This window comes from Protopterus annectens, chromosome 17.part0, assembly GCF_019279795.1.
Source record: "Protopterus annectens isolate FY-2018-M chromosome 17.part0, PAN1.0, whole genome shotgun sequence".
In the NCBI taxonomy this organism is placed as follows: domain Eukaryota; kingdom Metazoa; phylum Chordata; order Ceratodontiformes; family Protopteridae; genus Protopterus; species Protopterus annectens.
In genome coordinates this window covers 101,665,469-101,693,033 of record NC_056751.1, presented here as the reverse complement: position 1 = coordinate 101,693,033, position 27,565 = coordinate 101,665,469, and the positions used below count along the sequence as shown (strand labels likewise).

The following is a 27,565-nucleotide window of genomic DNA, read 5'->3' as shown; positions in this document are numbered from 1 at the left end:
TATGTACCAAAACTATGGCGTTCTGCTTTTATTCTTCCACTCCACAAGGGTGGCAAAAACTGTAACTTCTACAACATCCGCCCCATAGCTATCCTCTCTCCCATCTCTAAACTTCTCGAAAAATGTATTCACATACAGCTCATGCCATTCCTAACCGATTAACTGCTCTCTCCTACCCAACACAGCTTCCGCCCTGGACACAATACCAACATAGCCCTTCTCTCCTTTTTACACTCTATCAACTCAGCCAGAGACTCTGGCAACTTAGTTTCATCTATTCTATTAGATTTATCTAAAGCTTTCGACACCATCTCTCACATCCATCTTCTAGACCATCTATCCAACCTTAACATCTCCCCAAAAACTCTTTCCTGGTTCTCCAGCTATCTTTCTGACAGGTCCCAAGCAGTGAAATGGGGCCAATCCTCTTCCACCTTCCTTCCAACACCCACAGGAGTTCACCAAGGCTCCATTCTTGGCCCTCTGCTATTCAACATCTTCATTAATGATCTCCACAATGCCATTCCAAACACCAAAATTGTCCAATATGCAGACGACTCTACTCTTATCTGCTATGCCTCCAACCAATCTGAACTCAAACCTCTAACTCAATCTGCCTTCTCAACCACTGAAAAATGGATGCTCCAAAACCACCTCTCACTCAACGCTAACAAAACAAAAATCCTCCTATTCACTCCCTCCAAAGCCATTCCCATTGATAAAAAACTTATTTCAAATTACCAGCCTCAACAACTCTATCATTGATATTGTTCCCTCCGCAAAACTCTTGGGGGTCACCATTGATGAACACCTAAAATTCAACACCCATATTCAACTTAACATCAAGAAAACCCACATAAAACTCGGCCTACTCTACAGGAATAATCACTTCCTCTCTCTCTCCGCTAGACTGACTCTGGCCACTACCTATCTTCTCCCATCTCTTCTATATGGCGCTCCACTACTTACTAATCTATCTTCCACTCTCACCTCCAAACTAGAAGTATGCTACACCAAATCTCTAGGTTTGCCATAAAAGCAAAAGCCTCCTCTCACCACTGCTCCTCCCTATTAAGTCTAAACTGGCTTGAACTCCCAAATCAACTAGACTTCCTCCAAATTGTCTCAGCCCATGAGTTAATATTTCAACCCACCTGCTGCCCTTCTTTATCTAATATCCTCCTACCTTATAGCCCCCAAAGACCCCTTAGATCCACTCATCAAAACTTTATTACCATCCACAAACCTAAGTGCCCTGCTGGTCAACTTTTACTCTCCCACACCCTAGCTAAAAAATGGAACGCCCTGCCCTCCACTTTGAGAGCCTGTGACAACCTAAACACCTTCAAAAGACTACTCCACTCTTACCTATTTCTTCACAGAAAATGTAACTGCACTCCTCTCCCCACACCTCCCAACCTCCCCTCTTCCTTTTCTTCTGGCTAACCTTCTTCCCTTCTAAACCTCTCACTTATACCCAGGCTATAAACTATATAGTATCTTCACCCAATCCTCTCGCCCTATGCTTCTCATCCCTTCCTTCATAATTACTTTCTAGCATCTTAGCCACTAAGTATTCCATACCTTTTCTTTCTAATACCTGACCCAGTATAAAAAAGTGTACAACTACATATTGAATGCAATTTATATGAATCTTTTCCTACTTCAATTTCTTTATGTAACTTACAATTTGATACTTCTATATGTTATATAGTCTATATGTCTATACATGTAAGTTGTTATGCGGAACTTCGCTGCTTAACCAAAATGAAAATTATAAAACTTTATGTAACTTATGTGGAGCTTTTCGCCCCGGGCCTCCACTGAAAATGGGCTCTCGAGCCCAGTGGACTTCCCCGGTCACCAAACTAGAATAAATAAATAAAAATAAATTATTACGTTATCCTGGAAGTAAGTGTAGGCAAATCCAAGCTTCTAAAACAAAAAATCCACGACACTGGCTCGAACACTCAAGCCGTTTATTAAACACACTAAGCGCTTTTAACCATAAGTCTGTTGGGCTTCTTCAGAGTAAGACAACATATACCACCCTTTTATATAAAATGAGTAATCAACCAATTATTCAAGTGACCATAGTAACCAAAATCCCATTAAAAACATTCAAGATGAGCAACAATGTTAACAACTGTAAAAACAAGAGGCTCTCTGCTGCTCTAATAAAATGCAGGTTAAAACTTTATAACTTAATAAAGTTAACAAGTCTTGTCCAACCCAATAGTACAAAATAGCATCAAAGACAGGATATAAAATTAAATTCCAAGCTTTAGCAGTGTCATACAAAATGTGATTTGTACTTCAAAATACTGGAAGCAACACTCTGAAGAGCCATAAACTTTGCAAGTGTGCAAAAAAGAGTTTCCCTTTCAATGCTCGGTTACATTTTTTACAGAAAATTAACACTTGTTCTGTACAGCTCATCACATTTCACATCTGTTCTGTGTCTTCACTGAAAAAGCAAGTTTTGTAGAGCTTGCCACATACAGTTTAATACTTCACATCTTTGTTACATTTTAACAGGAAAAAAAGTAACCAAGTTTTATATATTTTTTCACAGTGCCCTGTGGTAGTTTATTGCACTTATCATAGCAAGAGGCACTACAATACACCAGCCACTGTAAAAGTCAATTTAGTGCCCGACAGGACCCTTCCTTTCTTAAAGGCAAACAGGTGCTCCACTTTCCTGAAAATATAAGTCATATGCTATACTATCGCACTTTCATATCAGTCGTTAGAATAAAATACTGGGAGTTAAAAGAGCACACCAAGAGACAACAGTAAACTTCCCTTTATGCTAATACTTTGGTTAAAATACTGGAAGCTAAATGGACTGACTGACAGAGAAACTGTGCAGGCAACCATGAGAAAAAATCAAAGATTAATGTCTTCCGATACTCTTTCATATCAGTTATGAAATACAGTGTGAGGTGGCAAGCAGCAGCATATGGGAATCATAACTATAAAATCCTTGCCCATAAGGTGACATCAACTAGAAATATTTTCTAACATTAACACATAATACATGCTGTATCCATTGGTACAAATGGATGAAGAAGCAGGTTTTCCAGCATGACATTCAAATCCCAAGGTGAAGAAATAACTCTCCTAGGAGGCTTCAAGTAGAGAACATCTTCCAGAAAGGCCTTAACCAATAACATCTGATAAACAAATTGCAGCCGGATGCATTCTGAGGAAAGACTATGCTAAACATGAGTCACCAAATGGTTAATGTATGACACTTGGGAGGGGGGAGTTCACCAGATCAAGATTTTTTGTGGCAGTTCAACAGACAATGCTCCTCTCTTTTGTGGGTAATATTACCTTGTAGTAAATAACTTGTGGCTTCTTTTTGGATATCTAGAAATGAACTGGAGAAAGTCACTATAAAATTAAAATTCCATCCATCTTTCAGACTGAAAAATGTAGTGTCTTGAGAGTGGATGTAGAATTTTGCCCAAGTGCTGAATTACTAAGTTAAAGTTCAAACTTAAGTGCTTAGGAGTTAAAGACTATACAGTACATTAAAAAAAACACACTATATACATTACAAAAAATAGATAAAAATTAACAGAGGTAAAGTTGCCAAAAATTACACATTAAAATACAAAGTAAAAAAAAAAAAAAAAAAAACGGGACAATTAATAAAGTGCTATGTAATAGTAAGAACATATATAGAAACAAGGGCCATATAAAATCAGTGACTAGTTTAATCAAGACAGAGAAAGTACAGTTTTGTACCTACCATAAATGTAGATGTTCGAGTGTTCACCCTGCTGCAGTCATTACACTTGGGTTATCCTGTCGTCAGGCGGTCCCGCAGTCGGACGGATTTCCAAAGTCTTGGTCCGACGGCTGCTGTCGCCTCATCCCTGACGTCAGTGCGCCAGGGGTACATATATTGCAACTGACGCCATTTTCTTCAGTTTTTCTTGCCCCAGATGTCAGGTGCCCCCAAAAAGGTGATCCAAATTAGTACCAAAAGGTGGGAACACTGTACAAACACAAAATCCCTTCTGCTAAAAGCAAATACATCAGTAAGGCCTAGCAAAGATTTAGCCAGTAAATCGGATTGGTTGGAGGGAGGGTAACCTGGACTGCAGCAGGGTGAACACTCAAACATCTACATTTATGGTAGGTACAAAACTGTACTATGTTCATCGTGTTACCCTGCTGCAGTCATTACACTTGGGTTGAGTCCCAAAGCTAAGGTAGGGTGGAGGCATCATAGAGGGTTAGTGGAGGCAATGAGGCCCTGCAGAACTGCAGTGGCGAAGCCTGCCCTGGACTTAGAATAAAGAGGTAAGTGATAGTGTTTGGTGAAGGTGTGCACAGAACTACAAGTTGCAGCTTCTAAAATTTCCTTGGTAGGAACCCCCCTGAGAAAGGCTGTAGAGGTAGCTGTTGCCCTGGTAGAGTGGGATCTAATGGTAGGAGGAACTGGTTTCCCATGATGGGTATAGCAGAATCGTATGCAATGGCCTATCCATTTAGAAATGGTTTGCTTGGATATGGCCCTCCCTTGAGAAGCTGTAGCATAGGAAACAAAGAGCTGGTCAGTTTTTCTGAAAGCCTTAGTTTTATCCAAGTAGTAACGAAGCTGCATGCGAATGTCCAAGGAATGCAGGAGTCTCTCACCTTTGTTCTGTGAATTGGGGTAGAAAGTGGGTAGGTGGATGGTTTGATTTAGAGCTACACTGGAAACCACCTTAGGCATGAAGGAAGGATTAGTTCATAGAGAAACTCTGTCTTGGTGAAAAATGAGGAAAGGTTCCACTGCCATGAGTGCCTGCAATTCTGAAACTCTCCTAGCAGAAAGTTATTGCCAGGAGCAGGGCAGTCTTCCAAGATAGGAACTGAAGGTCTGCAGAAAAAGCTGGTTCAAAGGGAGGCAGCGTTAGTTTTTCCAGAACAAAGTTGAGGTCCCATGTTGGTGTAGGAGCTCTTCTAGGTGGTCTAATGTTTTTTGCCCCTCTGAGGAACTGCCTTAGGAGAGAATTTGAAAATAAAGGTGGATTTGTGTCGTAGTGAGCTGAAATAGCTGGAGCATGGATTTTAATTGAGAAGGAAAGTCCTTTATGCAACATCTCAGGTAAATACTGCAGAATGTGAGGCATATAAGGCTGAGTGTGTCTTGGCCTTTAGCTTGGTTCCAAGCAGAAAACCTTTTCCACTTGTCCGAGTAAGCCTTCCTGGTGCTTGGCCTCCTGGCTTCTAGAATAACATCCAGTACTGCTTGTGAAAGAGGGGCTGGTTGGATGCTTAATTGATTTGCCATGCAGCCAGGTTTAAGGTTTTGATCTGGCTGTGTAGAATCTGCTTGTCTTGCTGCGTGAGCAAATGAGGTATTTGAGGCAATATCCATGGTGGGCTGTGAGCCATATTCTTCAATAGCGGGTACCAGTGCTGGCGTGGACAGTCCGGGGCTATGAGAATCATTTGAGGTTTCTCCTTTTTGACCTTCAAAAGAACCTTTGTGAGAAGAGGTAATGGAGGAAAGGCATATGCTGTCAGGTTTTTCCAACTGAAGGAGAGAGCGTCCACTTTCCAAGCTTGATGGTGGAATGTCCTTGTACAAAATTTTGTCAGCTGGTAGTTTTCAGGACTGGCAAACAGGTCTATATTTGGTAGGCCCCATCTTTGAGTTATCATTGCAAATATTTGTGGGTCTAGCTTCCACACGTGGGGATCTTTGATGTTTCTGCTTAGGTCATCTGCCAATGTGTCTTTCTGTCCTGGCAGGAATTGAGCTTGTAACTGGACTTGGTAGGCCAGAGCTGTGTTCCATAAGATTATTGCTTGCCTGCAAAGAGGGTAGGAATGTGTGCCCCCTTGTTTATTTATGTACCACATTACTGTGGTGTTGTCCGTATTTATTGCAAGTTGTCCAGGCTGTAGTAGATCCTTGAAGGCTGTCAGAGCTTTCTGTATAGCTAGCATCTCTTTTTGGTTTATGTGCAGTTTTCTTTGTTCTGCAGTCCATAGGCCTTGAATGCATTGCACTGCCATGTGTGCCCCCCAGGCATAGTCTGAAGCATCTGTTGTGATAGTTTGCCTGGGTGGGGGCAAGGTGAAAGGCTGACCCTTGTTGAGGTGACATGCCTGTGCCCACTATAGAAATTCCTGTTGAAGGCAGGGAATGAGAGATATCACTGTGCCCAAGCTGTGGCTGTGTTGAGACCATACTCTTTTTAGGTACCACTGTAATTTCCTCATATGCAGTTTTGCAAATGGTATTATCAGAATGCAAGATGCCATGAAGCCCAAAGCCTGCAGAATTTTTCTTGCAGTAATTGGGTCTTTGTTGCCATTGTCTTGAAATATTGAGTCAGTTGTAATTGCTTGTCTGGTGTAAGATAAGCCTTCTGGGCCGTTGTGTCCAAGCTGGCACCCAGGATTGTCATTTTTTGTGAGGGTACTAGTTTTGACTTCTTTTCGTTTACTGTGTACCCCAGACAATTCAGTAGATGCTTCACAAAAGCCAGATGTTGTAAGAGAATGTCTTTTCTTTCTGCTTGTATGAGGCAGTCGTCCAGGTATGGATATATTCGAATTCCTCTTTGTCTGCAGTATGCAATTACTGGTGCCAGGCATTTTGTGAATACTCTGGGCGCAGTAGATAAGCCAAAGGGCAGTGCAGAGAATTGATAATGGGTTGAACCTGCAATGAAACTGAGGTATCTTCTGCAACTTTGTCTGATAGGGACATGCAAGTATGCCTCCTTGAGGTCCAATTTTACCAGCCATGCTTCCTTGCCCAATATGGGAAGTAGCTGCTGTAGTGTTAGCATCTTGAATTTGGGAACTTGTGTTTAGAACTGAAAGGTCCAGAATTGGTCTCCAAGCATTTTCTTTTCTGGGTACTAGGAAGAGTCTTGAGTAAAATCCTTGGCCTTGCTCTTGAGTTGGTACCCTCTGAATGGCTCTCATGGCCATGATAGCTGTAATTTGTTTTTGAGCCTCTGCCCTTTGATTTTGTGGCAGGTTTGGCATTCCTCTTTTTATTGGCAAGGTGTGAAAGTGGAATCTGTATCCTCGTAAAACTATGTCTAATACCCATTTGTCCTTTGTGACCATGTGCCAGTTTGTCTGCAAATAGTGCTAGTTTTCCCCCTAGGGGGGCTGACAAAAGAGCTTTGTTTGGCCAGCTGAGGTGAAAGTCATTGAGTTTGCCTTCTGGTGGGTTGAGACCCGTCTTCTCCTCCCTTCTGGGTTGGAGTGCCCCATTGGCGAGGTTTATACTGAGCTTGTGGTTGTCCTCTGCCCCTTGGGCACCTGTATTTACCCCTCTGAGGCCTGTCAGTGGCTGGAAAGGACCAATTTTTTGTTGGCCAGTTTCTGCTGAAGCGAGGGGGTTGTACTTGTAGGAAATCTTTGACTGTCTGCATTGATTTTGCCTTATCTTCCATTTTCTTTAAAACTTCTTCTGCTTTAACACCAAAAAGAACATCCTGCTGTAAGGGAGCATCTAGTAGTTTTGCTTTAACATGATCAGGCAGACTTTGTTCCTTTAACCAGGCATGCCTACGTATAACTGATCCAGTGACAGCTGCTTTGAAGGAGGCCTCTAAAGAATCAAACCCACATTGCAAGGTATGTTTGCCCACCTGCTCGGTGGCGTGCAACAAATCCTGTACTTCTTTCAATTCAGATTGTTGAGGGAGGGTGGTTATCTTTTGTTTTAACTGAGAGATCAGAAATTGCTGATACTTAAGCATATGAAACTGACAGTTTAGAGCTCTCATAGCTAAAGTGGCTGAGGTGTAAACCTTTTTCCCCCCATCTGTCTAGTGCTCTTGAATCCCTTTCAGAAGGTACTGGATTTTTAGCCATGGAAGCCTTAGCCCCCTTGGGACCCTGGGAGATAGTCTCTGGGTCAGCTACTGGGCTTTTGTAAATAAATTTGTGGGAATCAGGTACTCTGTAGTATCTGCCAGGCTTGGCCGGGGCAGGAGGCAGAGAGTCAGGGTTGAAAGTGGATTCTAAATAGACATCATTTGTGTTGGGGGAGTAAAAGACACTCTCTGTGCCTTTTCTTGGAATCAGAATAATCCTGGCCTTCCCAGAGAAAATGTTCCCTCAGTGTGTAAAGTTTCCCCAAAAGAGTAATCTTCTGGAGGGGAAGCTGAGGGAATAGAGTCCTCAGCATCAGAATCTTCATAAGGACAGAAGGAATAGTCCTGGTCCTCAGAGGAATCCGAAGAAATAAGACAGTTGTTCAGAGGAAGCAGATTCTTCCTCTTGTCTAGGCCTTTTGTCAGGAGGAGGCTGAGAACCCCTGATAAGAGAAATCAAATCTTCAGCCATCTTGAGCATCTGTTTCTTAGGCATAGGGCCTTGAACAGGAGACTGAAGTGAAGCCTTTTTCGGTTTGGAAGGAGTCTTCGACTTGGAAAACGTTTTGACTGTAAGAGTCGTCGGTCTGAAAACACCTTCAGAAACCGATGGCACTTCAGAAGCACCAACGTCCTTGGAAGGTAACTTGTCGGTAGGGCCTGCAGTAAAAGGCAGTAAAAGGCTGCGTCGGCCTAGTACATTCCATCAAAATATCTGTAGCGGTCTCGGTTTCCTGAACTGCGGTAGTCAGAGGCTGTGTCGGAGCCTCACTGATAACCGGAGACCGGATCAACCGAGGCCTCGGAATCGGGCTTAGGCCTGGGCTGTCGGTCCTTATCCCTGCGCTTTTTGTACACACCGGTAGTCGGTAGCTCCGACAGCATGTTATAATTAAATTTTCTGCCAAAAAAGTGTTGTGCGAAATCAAATAGTCTTTTAATAGTACGTTTATTAAATCTAGCACAAAAACGACAAGAAGTGACTTCGTGATCAGGGCCTAGGCAAGGTATGCAATAAGAATGAAAATCCTTATGAGGTATTTGCTTCCCACAAGAAATACAATTAATTTTTTCTGACATCGGTCTGAGGCAAGAAAAGTTTCCCCATCATGGTACTTAGCTTTATAGAAGACTTCTGTCTGAAATTCTAATTCGAAAATCTCAGGAGTCAGCCGACCGGCACATGCGAACTGCTTCTGCTTCGGGCACCGCGCAGCAAGAAAGACTGAAGAAAATGGCGTGATATATGTACCCCTGGCGCACTGACGTCAAGGATGAGGCAACAGCAACAGACGTCGGACCAAGACTTTGGAAATCCGGCCGACTGTGGGACCGCCTGACGACAGAATACCCCAAGTGTAATGACTGCAGCAGGGTAACACGATGAACATCCCCAACTGCCTTAATTAAGGTGCTATGAGAAAGTGATTGGTCTGTCTTGCATATTTTTATCACAACGCTGAGTGAGAGGAAATGTAGATTAAGAATAAAGTTAAGGTTTAAGTACATGATAATGAAAGCACCTATTCCCCAAAACAAATAATGCAGCAGGATGCAAAATATTTGGAGATTAATGATGAGTTTATTGGCCTGAAATTGTCCGTAAATAGACGTAAAAGTAAAAAAAAAAGTCTTGGACATTCAGAATTGCCATTTAGCTGAAACGCCTGATATTCTTAAATGGTAATTTGTATATATCCCATGTTGCCTCTGATACAAGAAGTTTAATGTATCACACAGTGGAAAGTCTAGCTTTGCTATATTTTTCTTTTGTTTTTTAACCAACTGGTTTTCCGGTGTGACCTTTTCATTCATTGTTTTAGTTTGTTTACAGAGTGTGGAAGAGAAACAAATGATGGACTCTATGAAATCTGAAGACTATCCTCTAGTATTTCCAAGAGTCCACTGTGGCCCTTGCATGTGGAGTCTTGCATAAGGATTTAGACAAATACAAGATAGTAAACATCCATGGCCCCTTAGATACTATCCACAAAATGTTCTGCTTTATGTACTTAAATTCTACCAAGTATGAACTACCTTTCTCTGGTATGTAACCAGAGGATAAGTGAAATTCACAGAGGGAGAATCGAAAGGAGTGATAAAACAATGATGGCCATATACATGAAATCTCATGCTACTCTCACATCAGGACTTTCACTGGTATGAGAACAGCACAGTCCTCACAGGGAATATAAGAAAACCAAAAGAAAAGTACCTCTCAAAACATCTGCAACAACTGGAAAGGCCGCAGAAATACCTCACTAAAAGAATCACAGGCCTAAAGCAGATGCCTTATGTTGACCGTCTTACTCCACCTATACTCTGTCGCATATAGTCTACTCAGAGGCGATCTCCTGCTTAACATACAAGGCATGTCAAACCCAGAGCTGTTGGACATGCTACACTTAAAGAAATCCCAATTTCTCTGAGACGCATGTTCCAGGGATCTAAACCTCGTCATCACAATGAACAAAACATGCTGGATAGGGATAGGGTTCCTGACCCAGAGACTTCCCAGATTCTGGAATAGACTGCCCATACATGTCAAGCAGAGCACCTCTTTGGCCCTCTTCAAAAGGAACCTTGATGATTGGATGGGAGATAGGAAATTCACCCCAGGGATCACACATCAGTCGCCCTGCTAGACAGGGGTCCAGGGAAGTAACTACTGTGGGAAGAAATAGCCAGGGAATTATTATGGCTAGGCTTGTATAGACCCTAGCACCAACCTATGAACCTATGAAATCTGAGAGGACCACTTGAAGTGGTCCTGGCATTATAGTTGAGGTCTTCTCCTCAGACACAAGATACAGGGGTTTGATTCTGACCTCAGTTTAGTGGCTAAGCTTAAAATGTCCCTTGAGGGCAGTTATCCTTGTATTTACCTGCAAGACTACGAGGAAATAAAACCTGTATGAAACCACATGTTCACTGTAGCTGTGTACCATAACATCTCCATAAAAGATATAAACAAAAATTAGCACATTTTGGATAGAAAGACCCAAAAGCTGAAAGACAAAATTAAGATGGTTTTCAGCATTCCTCAAATAGAGTACTGGATGAACACAAGGTTTTACTGACAATACTCTAACATCATAAATGGTGAGGGAATTTAACAATCTCTAAAAAAAAAAAATTATTTCACTTCTTGTACGAAACAAAAGCCTTAGACTACAACTTAAAAAAAAAGACAAATGCCAAGCTGGTCCACTGATAAAAAACATTAAAACACAGACGGGATGTGATATATTTTACTGGTCTTGCGTACTTTACAACAGAGCTTTACTCAAGCCTTTGGACTGCGTAAGCTGCCAAATGGAAGTACTGCTTTAATACTCACTTCTGTTAAGAAAATGAGAAAAAAGTACAGTATTTCTATTCTGTTGACTAAAGAAAGATAAAAGAAAAATATAAGAACATGATGAAAAAAAAATCTTAACATGCAGTTCAGATATTTAGGCTTATGACACAGACCCCGTGAGACAGAGACTGTATACCTGCATGTGGGGAGCTCTCACCTTATAAACCTAGATGTCAGTGTTCATGTCTGACGAAAAAAAAATATCACCACCACACAGAATCAGTCTAAAACCATTTATTATGGCCACCTGACAGTTTGTGAAACATTAACCTTTTAACATGAGGTTTCAGTACTTTTTTTCCCTCACACTATTTTTAAATTGTCCATTTTAGTTAATAGTTAAAAAAAACAATGCATTCTGTCCTTCCTCCTTTAGCACAAGTTAAGACCAACAGCTTGCATAAATGGTAGGGAAAAAAGCAAAGCTTTCCTTATCTACATGCATTAAATTTCAGTTTCCATCACAGAACTTGGGAAGAAATAAACGAGAAAGAACGAGAAAGAGAATGAATAAGGCAGTATTAGGCACAAGGGTGTGCAGAGGGAGTTGTGCAGTTTCCTGTTTATATGTTTCATGTTTCACATCAGAAAAAAGGGAGCTTAAATGAAGTTTGCTAGAAACTAAAATGAAATGGCAAATAACAGCAAATATAATGCAGGTCTTAGAACAGAAATAATGATATGATGTGTATATAATATAATTATATATTACAGGAACAGCACTTGCAACACTTGCTTGGCAACACAAAGTAACAAGAATTCTCTGTCTCGGCCTGTTCTCTTCTCCTGTGACGCTCAAAGAAAGAAGAGAAAGTCAACCCCAGCCAACCCCTGTTTGCTGGCAGATTAGGGGCAATGGAGGGCCAGATGCAGGAGAATGGACTTGAGCAGCCAATGTCTCCTCACCATCTCAATGAATGAAGGAAGTCATCTGACACTAGTGGTGCCTACCTGTGCTGTAGCAGGCTTGTGCTGTTAAGCGGTGAATGTGCTACTTCGGCTAGGATGATGAGGGTAGAAAAATGCACATCAGTCCCAACCACACAGACACAATAAGTGTCTGCCTGCTGTCTTCTGGGGTGAGTATCTCAAAGGAACTAATAAAACAGCCTGCTCTCTAACCCCTGCCTGTCATCTCCAGGGTAAGAATAAATGGTCCAGGAGCTCGAATGGAAATAAATGGGCCAGAGGGGTCTCATCCAGTTCGTGGATGACTGGTTCTCACTCCAAGAGGAACAAATGAGCTAAGAGGGCACAGGTAAAACAGGCCATTAAGTAGGCCTTGTACAGGGTATAAACAAAAAGGAATACAGTGCTTCCTGTGGACTAGTTTCAATGAAAAGAAGGTGTACAGAATGCATAAAGTACAGTTTTGTACCTACCATAAATGTAGATGTTTGAGTGTATACACTGCTGCAGTCATTACACTTGGGTTATCCTGCCGTCAGGCGGTTCCCCAGTCAGCCTGAGTTCCAAAGTCTTGGTCTGGCATCAGTTGCTGTCGCTTCCTTCCCTGACGTCAGTGCGACAGGGGTATACAAGATGCAGCAGACACCATTTTCTTCAGTTTTTCTTGCCCCAGATGTCAGGTGCCCCCAAAAAGGTAGGCAATTCAAATTGCTAATAAAATATACATTAGAAAAGCAATCAACAACTTTCAGTTACCAGCAAATACTCCCCATAGGTGGTAAAGGGTAGAAGATATAGGTACGTACCAGCAAGTAAGAGGGGAAGGAAGGAGGGTAACCTGGACTGCAGCAGTGTATACACTCGAACATCTACATTTATGGTAGGTACAAAACTATACTATGTTCATAGTGTTACACTGCTGCCGTCATTACACTTGGGTAGAATCCCAAAGCTGAGGTAGGGTGGCTGATTCTATAAGGCATTAGGGGTGGCTATAAGGCCCTGTAGCACTGCAGTGGCAAAGCCAGCTCTGGATTTAGAGTATAGAGGCAGATGGTAATGCTTGGTGAAGGTATGTACAGAACTCCAAGTTGCTGCTTCCAAAATGTTCTTGGTAGGTACTCCTCTGAGGTAGGCAGTTGAAGTGGCTGTTGCCCTGGTGGAATGAGACCTAATGCTGTTAGGTACAGGTTTCCCATGGTGTATATAGCAGAAACGTATACAGTGTCCTATCCATTTTGAAATAGTCTGTTTTGAAATGGCTTTCCCCTGTGCTCCTGCAGCATATGCTACCAACAATTGCTCAGTTTTTCTGAAAGCCTTGGTTTTGTCCAAGTAGAAGCGTAACTGCCTGTGTTATGTCCAAAGAACGCAGAAGTCTCTCCCCTTTATTCTGTGGATTTGGATAAAAAGTTGGCAAGTGAATAGTTTGGTTTAGAGCCACACTTGATACCACCTTTGGCATAAAAGTAGGGTTTGTTCTTAAAGACACCCTGTCTTGGTGGAAAATGATGAAGGGTTCCACTGCCATTAGTGCCTGTAATTCTGAACTCTTCGTGCTGATGTTATTGCCAGGAGCAGTGCAGTTTTCCAAGAGACATATTTTAAAACTGCTGTGTTAGCTGGTTCAAAAGGAGCTAAAGTTAATTTTTCCAACACGAAGTTGAGGTCCCAAGTTGGAGTAGGTGCTCTACAGGGCGGTCTTATGTTTTTAGCCCCTCTGAGGTACTGTTTTAGCAAGGGATTAGAGAAAATTGGTGGATCCGTGTTGTAATGAGCAGAGATGGCAGAGGCGTGGATCTTGATGGATGAAAAGGAGAGGCCTTTGTCCAGCATCTTAGTTAAATATTGTAATATCTGAGGAATATTTGGGACAAGAGGGTCAAGGCTGTGAGCCTGGTTCGAGGCACAGAATCTCTTCCATTTATCCGAATAGGCTTTCCTGGTGCTAGGCCTTCTGGCCTCCAGAATGACATCCATAACAGCTTTGGAGAGAGGCATTGCTTGCTTGCCTAAGGAATCTTCCATGCAGCTAGGTTTAAAGTCTTTAGCTGGCTGTGAAGTATCTGATTGTTGTGCTGAGTCAGTAGATGTGGGATTTGAGGCAAAATCCAGGGTGGTCCTTGTGCTAAGTTCTTTAAGATTGGGTACCAGTGCTGGTGTGGCCAGCACTGGTACCCAATCAGGATTATCTTTGGCTCTTCTTGCCTGGCTTTTATGAGTACCTTTTGGACAGAGGTAGTGGTGGGAAAGCATATACTTGTAGGTTTTCCCAGCTGAATGAGAGGGTATCCACTTTCCATGCTTGTGGGTGTTAAGTCCTTGTGCAGAATTTCTGTAGCTGGCAGTTCATTGGGGATGCAAACAGATCTATGTCCGGGCGCCACCATTTTTGTGTTATCATTCTGAATATTTGTGGATTCAATTCCCATTCGTGGGGATCCATGATGTTTCTGCCAGTGTGTTTTTCTCTCCTGGCAGGAATTGTGCTTGCAGATGAACTTGATAGGTTAGAGCTGTGTTCCACAAGGTCATGGCTTGTCTGCAGAGGGGGTAAGAATGAGTGCCCCCTTGCTTGTTTATGTACCACATAACTGTGGTGTTGTCTGTCTTTAGTAGTAGTTGTCCTGGATGCAGAAGGTCCTTGAAAGCTATAAGGGCATTTTGTACAGCTAGCATCTCTTTTTGATTGATGTGAAGATGCCTTTCTTCTGCGGGCCACTTGCCCTGAGTACATTTTCCTGCCATGTGTGCTCCCCAGGTGTAATCCGATGCATCGGTTGTCAGTGTTTGCCTTGCTGTGGGTTGAGTGAAAGGCTGTCCCTTGTTGAGGTGACAAGCTTGAGCCCACCAACGAAACTCCTGTTAAAGGCAAGGAATTAGTGGTATTACTGTTTCCAAACTTTGACAGTGTTGAGACTAGATACTCTTTAGGTACCATTGTAGTTTCCTCATATGCATTCTGGCATATGGAATTAGTAGTATGCAAGATGCCATGTAACCCAAGGCCTGCAGAATTTTTCTTGCAGGGAGTTGGGTCCTTGTTGCCATCAATTGAAAATATTGAGTCAGTTGTCCTTTCTTGTCTGACGTGAGATAAGCCATCTGGGCCGTTGTATTCAAGCTGGCACCCAGGAATATTATCTCTTGTGAGGGCACTAGTTTTGATTTATTTTCATTTACTGTGTACCCTAGGCAACTTAATAATTTTTTTACAAACGCCAGATGCTTTAGAAGAATGTCCTTGCTCTCTGCTTGAATCAGGCAGTCATCCAGGTACGGATACATTTTAATTCCTTTCTGTCTGCAAAATGCAATTACTGGTGCCAGGCACTTTGTGAAGACCCTGGGCGCAGTAGATAAGCCAAAGGGCAGTGCAGAGAATTGGTAGTGCATTGAACCAGCTATGAACATATATCAATATCACTTTCTAGTATATTAAAGTATAGGTCATGCTGCATATGAATATTCAACACCTGTTTTTTTACTGCTCTACTGAGCTTGTGAATAAATTATATATATATATATATATATATATATATATATATATATATATATATATTTGCCTGTACTAACAATGCAGTCACTGCAAGTGTTAATTACTGCACAAAATGCTGATCTACACTTATTCTAGATAATGGCATATAACATGTATATTTGTTTTTTATTAGGTTATTAGTCTTTTTTAAAACACTTTATAGCAATATCCATTGCAATCAAGGTTATTTTATTAAATTGTTTGACTAGCTAATTTTTATGTTGGTTTTGTTTCGGTGTAGGATAGGGTAATTTTAATGCAATTAATTTTGTTTTGAATAATAACAAATACATCAATTACTTTGTCAAATTGACTAGAACATTTAATTGTTTGTATTTGAGTTTTTATAAAGTAAAATGTTAGTTATATTTATATTCAATAATTTATTTTTGAATGTATATTAATGAGTTTTAAAACACGATTGGTTAGAATCATAGGGGGCGTATATATTCTATGGTATAACAGTTTGAATGGCATTGACATTAACTTTTACTCTGATGATGCCCTATATATTGATGGGAGAAAGCGCTTAGTACATGTTAGCTGGTCGTTGTACTAATAAAGACTTTGTGTGTGGTCGATCCTGGTCCGGTCATTTTTACTAGTTCATTCGTAGTATTGTCTGCAATATTGATGAATCTGAGGTATCTTCTGCAGTTTTGTCTGATAGGGACATGCAGGTATGCCTCCTTGAGGTCCAAAGTTACGAGCCAAGCTTTCTTGCCCAGCATGGGAAGAAGCTGCTGTAGTGTCAACATTTTGAATTTTGGAACATCCAGGTAAGTGTTCAGAGAAGAAAGATCCAGAATGGGCCTCCAGGCTTTGTCCTTTCTGGGAACCAGAAAGTCTTGAGTAAAATCCTTGTCCTTGCTCCTGTGGTGGCACCTTTTGAATAGCTCTCATGTCCATGAGTGCTGTAATTTGTTTTTGAGGCTCTGCCCATTGATTTGGTGGCAGATTTGGCATTCCTTTTAACCTTGGCAGAGTGTGAAAGTGGAACCTGTAACCTTGAGATACAATGTTGAGAACCCATTTGTCTTTGGTGATCATATGCCAATTGTGATAGAAAAGTGCCAGTTTTCCTCCCAAGGAGGCTGCCAAGAGAGAACTGTTTGGCAGCTGTAGTGGGAAGTCACTGGGGCTGTTTTTTATATGGTTGGGGCCTGTCTTCCCCTTCTTTCTGGGTTGATGCACCCCATTGTCGAGGCCTGAAAGGACCTTGTGGTTGACCTCTACCTCTTGGACGTCTGTATCTGCCCCTTTGAGGTCTGTCTGTAATTGGAAAGGAACAATTATTTGTTGGCCAATTTCTGCTAAATCGAGGAGGCCAAACCTGTAAGAAATCCTTCACCGTTTGCATAGATTTTGCCTTATCCTCCATTTTCTTTAATACCTCTTCTGCCTTAACTCCAAATAACACATCCTGCTGCAAAGGTGCATCCAATAGTTTTGCTTTAACATGATCTGGTAACGTATGTTCTTTTAACCAAGCATGTCTTCTAATGACAGAACCTGTAACTGCTGCTCTACAGGAGGCCTCTAAAGAATCAAAACCACATTGCAAAGTATGTTTTCCCACATGTTTAGCTGCATGCAATAAAACCTGCATTTCATTAAAATTAGGAGGGTCTGAGTTTGGAAGCATTTTTTGTTTCAACTGAGACATCAAATATTGCTGATATTTTAGCATGTGAAACTGGCAATTTAAGGCCCTCATTGCTAAAGTTGCAGATGTATATACTTTCTTCCCCCATCTGTCTAATGCTCTGGAATCTCTGTCAGAGGGGACTGGATTCTTTGCTGATGAGGCCTTAACCCCTTTGAGGCCCTGAGAAATAGTTTCATGGTCAGCAACAGGGCTTTTATTAAAAAATTTGTGAAAGTCAGGGATTCTGTAGTATCTGTCTGGCTTAACTGGGGCTGGAGGTAAAGAATCAGGATTTAAGCTGGATTCAGTATACACATCATCCACAATATTTAACACTGGCGGAATAGCAAGGGGTCTGAATTGAGGTAATAAAAGGAAATCTGAGCCTTTTCTTGGATTCGGAGTAATCCTTGCCCTCCCAATGGAAATGCTCCCTCATGGTATGTAAGGTTTCCCCAAAGGAGTAGTCCTCAGGCGGAGAGGCTGATTTATTTATTTATTTATTTATTTATTTATTTATTTATTTATTTATTTGCAGTTGGTTTACCAGGATAGTCCATTGGGCCAAAAGAACCCGTTTTCAATGGAGTCCTGGGGAGAAAAAGCTCAATATAGACAAAATTAGGTACATACAACAAACTACAGATAATTATACAGAGAGTAGAATTAACAAATTACATATGAGAAGGCTTTTGAAAAGAAATGGAAAAAAAATGGGGAGAAAAGCTGTGATATAGGCAGAGTGACCTACACAGACACAGACAAGAAGACAGTTATACAGAGTAACATTTAAACATTATTTGATGATAAATTTAAGAAACATTCAAAATCAAAAATAAATTGAGATAGAAGATCAAGAAAGTTATTGAAGAAGAATTATAGTAAGGGATGTCTTTAATAAATATGTGAGAGGTGAGAGGAATGGAATGATAGATGGAGGGATGAGGGAATGAAAGGAGCATAAGATCTATGATTAGGAGAGGCAGAAGTCATTTTTTTTAGACATAGAGATATGTTTGAAGTGATTTTGAAGGTGTATTTGTTAGTGATGATAGAAGTTATGGGATAGTAAGTTCCACGAGTTTACGGGGTTAAAAGTTTTGGATGGTTTATGGAGGGGTATTGTTGAACCTTATGACTTAAAGGTGACTCTTGAGGAGGGGACCTGTTAAGGGAGTTTTGAAGGAAGAAGACAAGAGCAGCTTATGAAAGAAGACAGGGAGGGACAGCTGAAATATAAATTCAGGATTTGAAAGAATTTTTGAATTCTAATAAAAGGGTAGAAGAATTGGCTGTTGTGAATTTGGGAAGAGTGGTGAAGCAAGAAGAAAGTTGGGGGCTAGAATGTTATTTTGGGAGGCTCATTTGAGAAGTAAGTTGAGAGAAGAAGAAGTAGGAATTTTAGGGATGAGTGTAGTTTGGGCCAGAAATGGAGGATATGGTAAGAGGGAGGGAATGATTTCTAATTTTGGCATGGGTATTTTTTATTTAGTTGTAGATGATGGGGTTGTTTTTGATGGGTTTTTATAGTTAGTAGAAGATGGGTTTGTCAGAGAGTAGATGTAGTATTGTGTGTTTCTAGTAGCTGGTATTGAGAGACTAGTTCTAGGAAGGAGGTAGCTTTGGAAGTATTGAAGAAGGAGTTTAGTTTTTGAAGGAGGTAGCTTTATTTGAAGGAGGTTCATTATTTTTGTGTGCTAGGTGGTTGTTTTTTTAGGAGTGATTGGGTCAGAGAAGAGATAATGGAATCCAATGATCTGCATGATAAGAGATGTTTTGAGAAGGATAAGTCATGTTTCAGGAGACATAGATGATGAATAGGGAGGAATAAAAGAATGAGGGATTTATTGGGAGATGAATGTGCTATCCAGAAGGGTCCATTGGGAACATTGGAGAATGCTTAAGAGATAGCAGGCCTTCAATTAGAATATTTGACAGATAGCTAGAAAACCAATTTATGGAAGAGGTAAAAGCAGAAAGAGGGAGATGGTTAAGTTTAATTTAGATAGGTAGATGGTGTCAAAGGCCTTGGATAGGTCAGAGAGGAGAGCATTATTACCGAGAGCCTAGATAAGGGCAGATGGTGTGAGAGACAAGAAAAGGTGAGAATCACAAGATAAGAGGTTGTTAGACACTACTCCAGCGAAGTTGAAGGTTGTATGTTGAGTAGGGGTTTTTAAATTGTTCCGAGTGATAGAACTGTGGTTGAAGCTGAATAATTTTTGAGGGAATAGATGAATCTTGGCAGTTACAGCAATGGGCAGAAAGGTTGTTGCAATGATCTTGATGTTTATTTTATGAATGATGGATTGCACAATATAAAGCTATATGAATGGAACGGTGCATTAGTGATGGGCATTAGATGCTGAAGGGTTAAATAAGTGCAGTGCTAGTACAGTTGAGGCAGGGGTTGTTGTGAATAGGCAATTGCAGGATAGCGGCAGGGAGGTAGGAAATGGTGGCTGTAATTAGTGGGAGAGGAAGAGAAGTTTTTGTGTGAAGAAGAGGTGGGAGAAAAGGAATTTGAGAGGGTGGGAAGGGGCTGTGGAGGTGGTGGGGGGAGGAAAGTGAAGGATGAGTGGGTGAGAATAGAAAATGGGAAAAGAGAGTTAAGTTGGGGATGGGTTAAGAAGTGTTGGAGGTGGGGGGGGAGGGTGTGTGAAGAAGAAATGAAGTTTTGAGGGAGGGTGGAAAAAAAGGGTGTGTCACTTGGTTTGGGTCAGGGCTTGGGGGTTTTGGTGTGTGTTTTGGGGGGTGTGTGCTGCTGGTTTTTTGCTTTTACTTTATTTGTCCATTTTTATTATGTTTTTATATATGTCTGGTGTGTTTGTTTTGCAGGGGTTGTAGTCTATCTTAATTTAAGAACTTTTATTCTTTTTTAGTTATTTTGAAGTTGTTTAGGGAAGTGTTAGTTTTATTCTTTTGTGTTAAGGAAGAGCCCTTGTTAATTTTTCTTTCGGTAGAGAATTGGGTTAAAGTTTTGGACTACTCTTTTTGTTTTAGTGTTTCTTTTTTCCTAGTATAATTATATTGGGGCTCAGGAAGTCAGTTGAAATTTAAATTTTTGTCATTGCGGTCATAGATATCCAATTATTGGTAGTGTTTCAGAATTGTTCCAATTAATTATATAGAGGGGAGTCAATCAAAATGAGGATGGAGGAGTTTTTTGTTGTTGTTCAAATTGTTGTAATTATTGGAGGTTAAGTCAGGATGGTTGATCAGGAGGTGGCCAGAAGTACATGCGTGTTAGAAGATAGCTTATGGAAATTGTATAGATTGGTGTTAAGAGAGGGTGTGAGGATGGTGGGGTGATCACCAAGAAGTCAGGGTGAGAGGTGTGGTTTTGGAGCTAATAGGGTGTGTTGATTAGATTGGATTGGCAGAGGATGGGAGGAGTCTTTGGAATGGTGAGTTGTAATGAGGCCAAGGTGGGATTGTTTAATATATTGTCAGAGAGGCATATTAGGAATTGTCAGAGTTGAAATGAATCCCTGTTTTAGTTGGGGTAATGAGCAATTGGAGAGAATTGTGTTTATTAACCAGGACGTTTTCGTTTATTAACTTGGAGGGGAGTATGAGGGGATGTTTTTTAAAGCTAGGGGTAGTGAAGAAACAAGGGGTATAAAAGGTCCACCACCCAGTTTGTTATGTCCCTGTCTTTGGACATATATATTGTTGGAGTTTAGTACTCTCTATTATAGAGAATAGGAGGGGCTTAGAGAAGTTATTTGGGGTGGGTGTATTGGAATGTTTGATAGGGTGGTAGATGGAGAGTGGGTCAAGATAGGGTTGTGATGCAAGGAGTAGAGTAAAAAGATTAGGGTGGATAGCTGCTATAGGCAAGGAGCGTGGAGGAGGGGGCAGGTGAGAGGAGGAGGAGTGAGGTGGAAAGGGGAAGAATCATATGTGAATGTGTCAGATGGAAGATGGTTGATTGGGTGAGAAATGAGATTGGGGTCAGGTTAAATGAGGGTGAGTAGTGCTGATGGGGGAAAGGGTTTAGTAGGAGGAGATGGTTTGAGAATATTGGCTGAAGTGAGGAAGGGGGAGAATGTTTAGTGTGGGGATAGGAGAAAGGATGAAGTTGTGATGGTGTAGAGGAAAAGATGAGTAGCTGGATTGGGTTAGGTGGATAGGTGAGAGATGATGGTTTTAGAAGTGGATAAGATGTTGATATGGTGTAGGTAGGTAGAAGGTTGGAAATGTGTAATAAAGAGAGTGGTGTTGTGAATGGTTAAGTAGGGGAGGCTGAAGAGAAAGTGGAAGAAAGGATACTATAGAATAGCATGAAGGAGGTATGAGGAAGGGGTTATTTGTGCTAGAGGAGTGAGATTGTCTCTCAGGTGGAGTGGTTGTGGATGGAAATGAAGTGTGGGCGGATAAGAAATGGCAGGTTGGAGTGGAGGTGTGGTATGGATGGGCGTGAGGAATGAAGATGTTGGAAGTGGAAAGAAGTGGTGGGGGAAGAAATAAAGTGGGAGTGAGGTGGTGGGGGGTGGTGAAGATTAAAAGGCGGGGGGAGCGAGAGCTAGATAGGGAGTAAGATAAATGAGCCGAGGTGGAAGGGAAGGGGGCGGGAGAAGTCAGGAGGAGGATTACAGGAGAAGTAGTGGCAGGGTAGTAAAGGAGAGGGAGCCATCATATGGGCCAAATAATAAATAGATTTGAGCAGTGGAGAGAAAGTAAAGATAGCATTGCGATAAGTAGGGGAGAGGGAGAGCAGGGTACAGTGTCAAGGATATATGTAACTGCTGAAGGAGAAGTAGTCCAGGGGATATTGGGTGAGAAAAAGTAAGAAGTAAGCTGGGGTGATAGTGAAAAAGGTGAATGTGGAGTGCTAGATGGGAAGCAGAGAGAGGTAAGATAAAATTAGATGGGTCTAGGGCTGACCAGATAAATAAGGGAAAGTGTGGTGAAGAGCAGGGAGGAGATGGGACTATGACGGATGGACTCAGCATCAGAATCCTCATAAGGGGGTAAAGAGTATCCTAGGTCTGAGGATGAATCTGAAGAGATGGAAACCTGGTCGGATGAGTCATAGTCTGCATCCTGTCAAGGCCTTTTATCAGGAGGTAGCAGGAGGGAGATGGGACCCCCTGATCAGAGTGATTAGGTCTTCGGCCATTTTGAGCATTTGTTTCATAGGCATGGAGGCCTGACCTGGTGAATGTTGAAATTGTTTCTTTGTTTTTAAAGGAGGTTTAGACTTAGCAGAAGATTTAATGGTTAACTGAGTAGGTCTGAAAACACCCTCTGAAGCTACGGGTTTGTTCAGCTACTCCGGATCCCTCTGAAGGGTTAGTCTCGGTCGGCTGAAAATCTTGTGTGTCTGAAGGCCCAGCCATCTCCACGTGGGAGTCAGAGGCGGCCTATGGTTCTAAAGAAGCAGTAGTCAGGGGCTGCGAAGGCGCCTCGCTGAAAACCGGAGAACCAGCGACTGGCCTAGAAGAGGCTTCGTTGTCAGTTTGGGGCCTCGGATGCCTGTCCTTGTCTTTGCGCTTTTTATGTATTCCGGTCGTCGGTAGTTCCGACGGCATGGAGTAATTGAATTTTCTGCCAAAATAATGCTGGGCAAAATCAAACAGACGTTTAATAGTGCACTTGTTAAACCTAGCACAAAACTGACAACCAGTGACGTCATGGTCTGGGCCTAGGCAAGGGATACAATAAGAATGAAAATCCTTATATGAGGTATTTGCTTCCCGCAAGAAATACAGTTATTAGCTTTTACTGACATCGGTCTGAGGCAAGAAAAAGTTTCCCCAATGGGGTACTTAGCTTTGTAGAAGACTTCGGTTCTGGATTCGGAATGAAAATCTCAGGAGTCTGCCGACCGGCACTTGCGAACTGCTTTTGCTTCGGGCACCGCGCGGCAAGAAAGACTGAAGAAAATGGCACCGGCTGCATCTTATATACCCCTGTCGCACTGACGTCAGGGAAGAAGCGACAGCAACCGACGCCGGACCAAGACCTTGGAACTCAGGCCGACTGGGGAACCGCCTGACGGCAGGATAACCCAAGTGTAATGACTGCAGCAGTGTAACACGATGAACATCTTAGTTGTTACTTAAAATTCTAAATGCATAATAAAAGGCCACTAAAAACACTTTCTAAAAGTAATCTTTTTTAACAAAATAACTAAGCATTACATTTCCAGTTAAATTTTTATTAACAAATACTTGTATGGGCTGACTTAGCAGACAAGCTACAGTGGAAAGGACACAGCCCATTTTAAGTTTAACTACATATTCAAACCGCAAAATTCACAAATACATCAGACAACTAGCTTAAAGGTAAAAGTCAAACTTTAGCATTTTCAGTTTTCATGTCTAAAACAATATCATGAACTGAGGACACGGACTGCAATTTTGGGGCAAAATTAAAGAACGTAATTAAAGTCACGAGGCAGTATTTCATCAGGTGAATGCAGATTCACAACTAAGGCAAAATTCAACATTCCTGCCAAAAATAAAAATCTATCAATTTCTTCCAAATTTGCCATAACTATGATCCAAGTTTATTTTTAAATTCAAAACAAACTCATTATTGGAGTGCCAAAAGAGATTTTTGCACATCTTACATTAAATCTTCCAATGCATACATTCTCAATACTTCATAAAGGACCATCATAAAATAAAAATGTAAATAATTTAAAATCATAAATGCAAAAAACATATTTAATAGCATCCATTTATCCTTCGTGGTTTCATTTTTATTAATAAAGCCAACTGACCGATGTAGCTGTTCTTTTATAGCATATAAAATACCACTCTACATTCCAATAGTTTCACCCACCACATTTTATCAGACAGTATCTAACAAAACATGTGCAACAGGGTACATAATTGCCATTATTTCTACTTCTTCATGGCTTAATTCTGCTGACCAGGACACAATCTCTATAGTTGCAGTTCAGTACAACTTTTATTTCTCTAAGATGGTTGGAAATTGGAGCCAATATATTTATAAATTAGGGTTTTAGTAGAAGAGACAATGTATAACAGACTACAAGGAGCACATTATCACACAAAAAAACTTTTTAGGATGGTATTTTTTTGTTCCTTTGTGGTAATTTAACCATTCAGACAAGCAAGCAGGGCATTGATGACAAGGAAAGGTTTTTATGAGGAGCAGACTGCATGGGGCACACCTCGTTAATGCTAACCCAATGAAGACAGTAATTAGCAAAAGGTAAACAGATTATGGAAAACGGTTACGGAAGATGTTCTGAAAGAAATCAGGCAGTAGATGAAAGTTGTTTCGTGACTTTAAAACCATTATGTTGAAGAGTTTCAGTCACTTGGGGATGATCGAAATGAGTTTCTAAAACAGCTTTAAGAAGTCATGATGCCAACCCAGAAAAGACTTGATGCACAAAATAAGTCTACAGAACCAATCAACCACACAGTTTATGCTAAACAGAAAATGGCTACACTGGAAGATAAAAAGAGAGAAAATTGTGCCAGATAAGGATTTTAGTGTGAGAAAGGATTTGCCTGTTTGTAGTTTATAAAAATCAAGACAGTGCAAAGGATTAGATTTTCAAAGGGGTTGTGGGATACTAAAAAGACCTATGCACTCATTATCTGTGGCCAACAGGACTTGGGGTCAACAGAGAGTGATACTGGTGCACTGTGCAGCTTGGTATGAGACTGAACAGGTTTTACTGCAGCTTTGGCAACCTGGTAACAGGAAAAGAAGTTATGTTCTTACCATAATGTTTCATTTATGTTGTTGATCTTCATTCATTCATTACTGATGGGTGTTGGTTCAGTCTTTGGAACAGAGTCGGCCTTGTAACAAGCTAGTGTCAGCCAAAAAACTCTCGAGCTAAGCTTTTACCCACAATGCCCTTCCCCTTGTTACCCAAGATCGAGTTTGCCTAAAATAAGTAAAGCAGTGACTGTCTCTGGGCAGAAAAACCCTAGAAACAGGCGCAGGACCCTGTACAATCCTCCAGGAGTCTTAGGAGGGGGAAGGAGGGTGGGAAATAATGAACGAAGATCAACAACACAGATGGAACGTTATGGTAAGAGCTTAACTTCTTTATCTGATGTTGTTAATCTTCATTCATTCCTTACTGATGGGACTGAGTCCCTAGCCACCTTTAGTCCTGGGAGGCTCTTATGGAAGAATGTTCAGGAGTACCATTGAACTGAAGAATGCTCTTCCCCTGGAGGCCAAATCCAATTTGTAATGAGTGATAAAGGTACGAGTGTTAACCCAGGTTGAGGCTGCACAAATGGCACTCAAAGAAGCTCTTGCATGGAAAGCAACAGAAGTTGCTACTGACTTGGTAAAATGTTCTCTGAATTTGCAAGGCAGAAGAGTCTTATTTTTTTGGTCAATCAAGGTTATACAGTTTCTCAACCATTTGGCCAAAGTTAATTTTGAGAGAGGATTTCCCATTTTGGGTCCTGAGAAGGCCAAAAATAATTGGTCTGATTTAAGTACAGACTTAGTTCTGTCCAGGTAGAAATGTAATTGTCTATGTACGTCCAGTAAAAGAAAGCAATATTCTTCTTTGAGTAGTTGGGAAAAAATACCGGCAGGTCAATTGTTTGGTTAATCTTAAATTCAGAAATAACTTTGGGTAGAAAGGATGGATTAGTTCAGAGTGATGCTCTGTCTTTATGAAATACCAGGAAAGGTAGTCTTGATACACAACGCTTGAAGCTCTGAGACGCATCTAGCTGATGTGATGGCTATCAAAAATAATGATCTCCAGGAAAGGAATTTTAGATCTCAAGTACAAGCAGGTTCAAAGGGAGATTGTGTTAAAGACTGCAATACTAATGATAAATTCCAAGGTTCGACTGGTTCCCTGAAAGGGAGTCTGATATGTAGAACACCTTTTAAAAATGTTTTGCAGAGACAGTGGGATATAAGGGAAGAATCTTGAAAATCATTATGGAAATTTGATATAGCAGCTAAGTGTACCCGAATGGTTGAGGCTGCTACTCCTGAATCAAGAAGATTTGATAAATAGTCATAAACTACAGCAATTGGAGCTGAGCAAGGGTCTAGTTGTCTTTTCAGAGACCAAATGAGAAACCTCTTCCATTTGCTGAGATAAGTTTTCCTGGTGGATGGTTTATGTGAAGCCAGAAGGATATTACACACTGGGGAGATGAGGTTGTCCTGCCTGGTGATTACTGGAAGTGGAAGAACCAAGCTATCAGCCTGAGACTAGAGATGTTCGGATGAGTGAACCCTTGTGGGTGCGAGATCAATTCTGGAGAGGGATCCAGAATCCATAGGTGATCTAGCAGGTGAGGCCAAAGGAAGGGAGACCAAACCTGTAGTGTTCAATAAGGAGCAATGAGGATTATCTTGCTTCTCAAAGGGCTTTCTCTACAAAATGAGAAATCAGGGGAAAAGGAGGAAAAGCATACAGCAGTCCTGTGGGCCAATCGTGGATCACAGCGTCCCCTCGGGGACTCCCCTTGTGGGGGGATTAGGGCAAACTAGCCGCTGCATTTGTGGTTTGCTGGAGAGACCAACAGATCGCGCAAGGCTGGCCCAAGCTACTGGACATCTTCGCCGCAATAGTAGGATTAAGGGACCACTCGTGAGGAAGTAGGATGCATCTGCTCAGCTTATCTGCAATAATGCTGGAACTCCCAGGAATACGCGTTGCTATCAGAAAGTGATTGGAAGCTATCGCCCATTGCCAAATTCTCATGGTTTCTCGACATATAGGGTAGGACTTGGTTCCCCCTTGTTTGTTGATGTACCAGACCACAGACAGGTTTGTCTGACTGAATCGCAATTGTCCCTGACGGAAGGATGAGATGAAATGCTTGCAATGCTAGAAGCACCTCCCTCAGTTCTAGGACACTGATATGCAAGTGGGCCCTCTGTATCTGATCAAGTACCTTGGACAGTCTTCCCCTGGTAAAGCCCCCCCCCCCACCTTATGAGGGAAGCATCCGTGGTCACTGTGGCCCTGGGCTGTCGAGGACAAAAGGGGTGACTCCATTGTTGTCCGTCTAGCTTCATCCACCACATTAAATCTTGCTTGCATCTTTGGGCTATTTGAATGTGGAAGAACAAGGGGTGTTTGTAAAGGATACCATTGAATTAGAAGAAGAATTGTAAAATTCTCATGTGTAGTCTTGCCAAGGGCACTATAGTAATTGACGCTGCCATAGAACCTAGGAGTTGAAGTACTGTTTGGGCTGGGACTAGGTTTGACAGAGTATCATCCGGATTTGCGACCTTATCCTGTATAGTCTGTGATTTGGGAGAGATACTAG

The 27,565-nt window shown here is 41.5% G+C and overlaps 1 protein-coding gene across 1 annotated transcript in view; it reads right to left on the bottom strand.

Moving 5' to 3' along the window:
- WRN (WRN RecQ like helicase) overlaps window positions 1-27,565 on the bottom strand; it is a 2,579,924-nt gene that overhangs the window by 2,207,621 nt on the left and 344,738 nt on the right. The window lies entirely within an intron of this gene.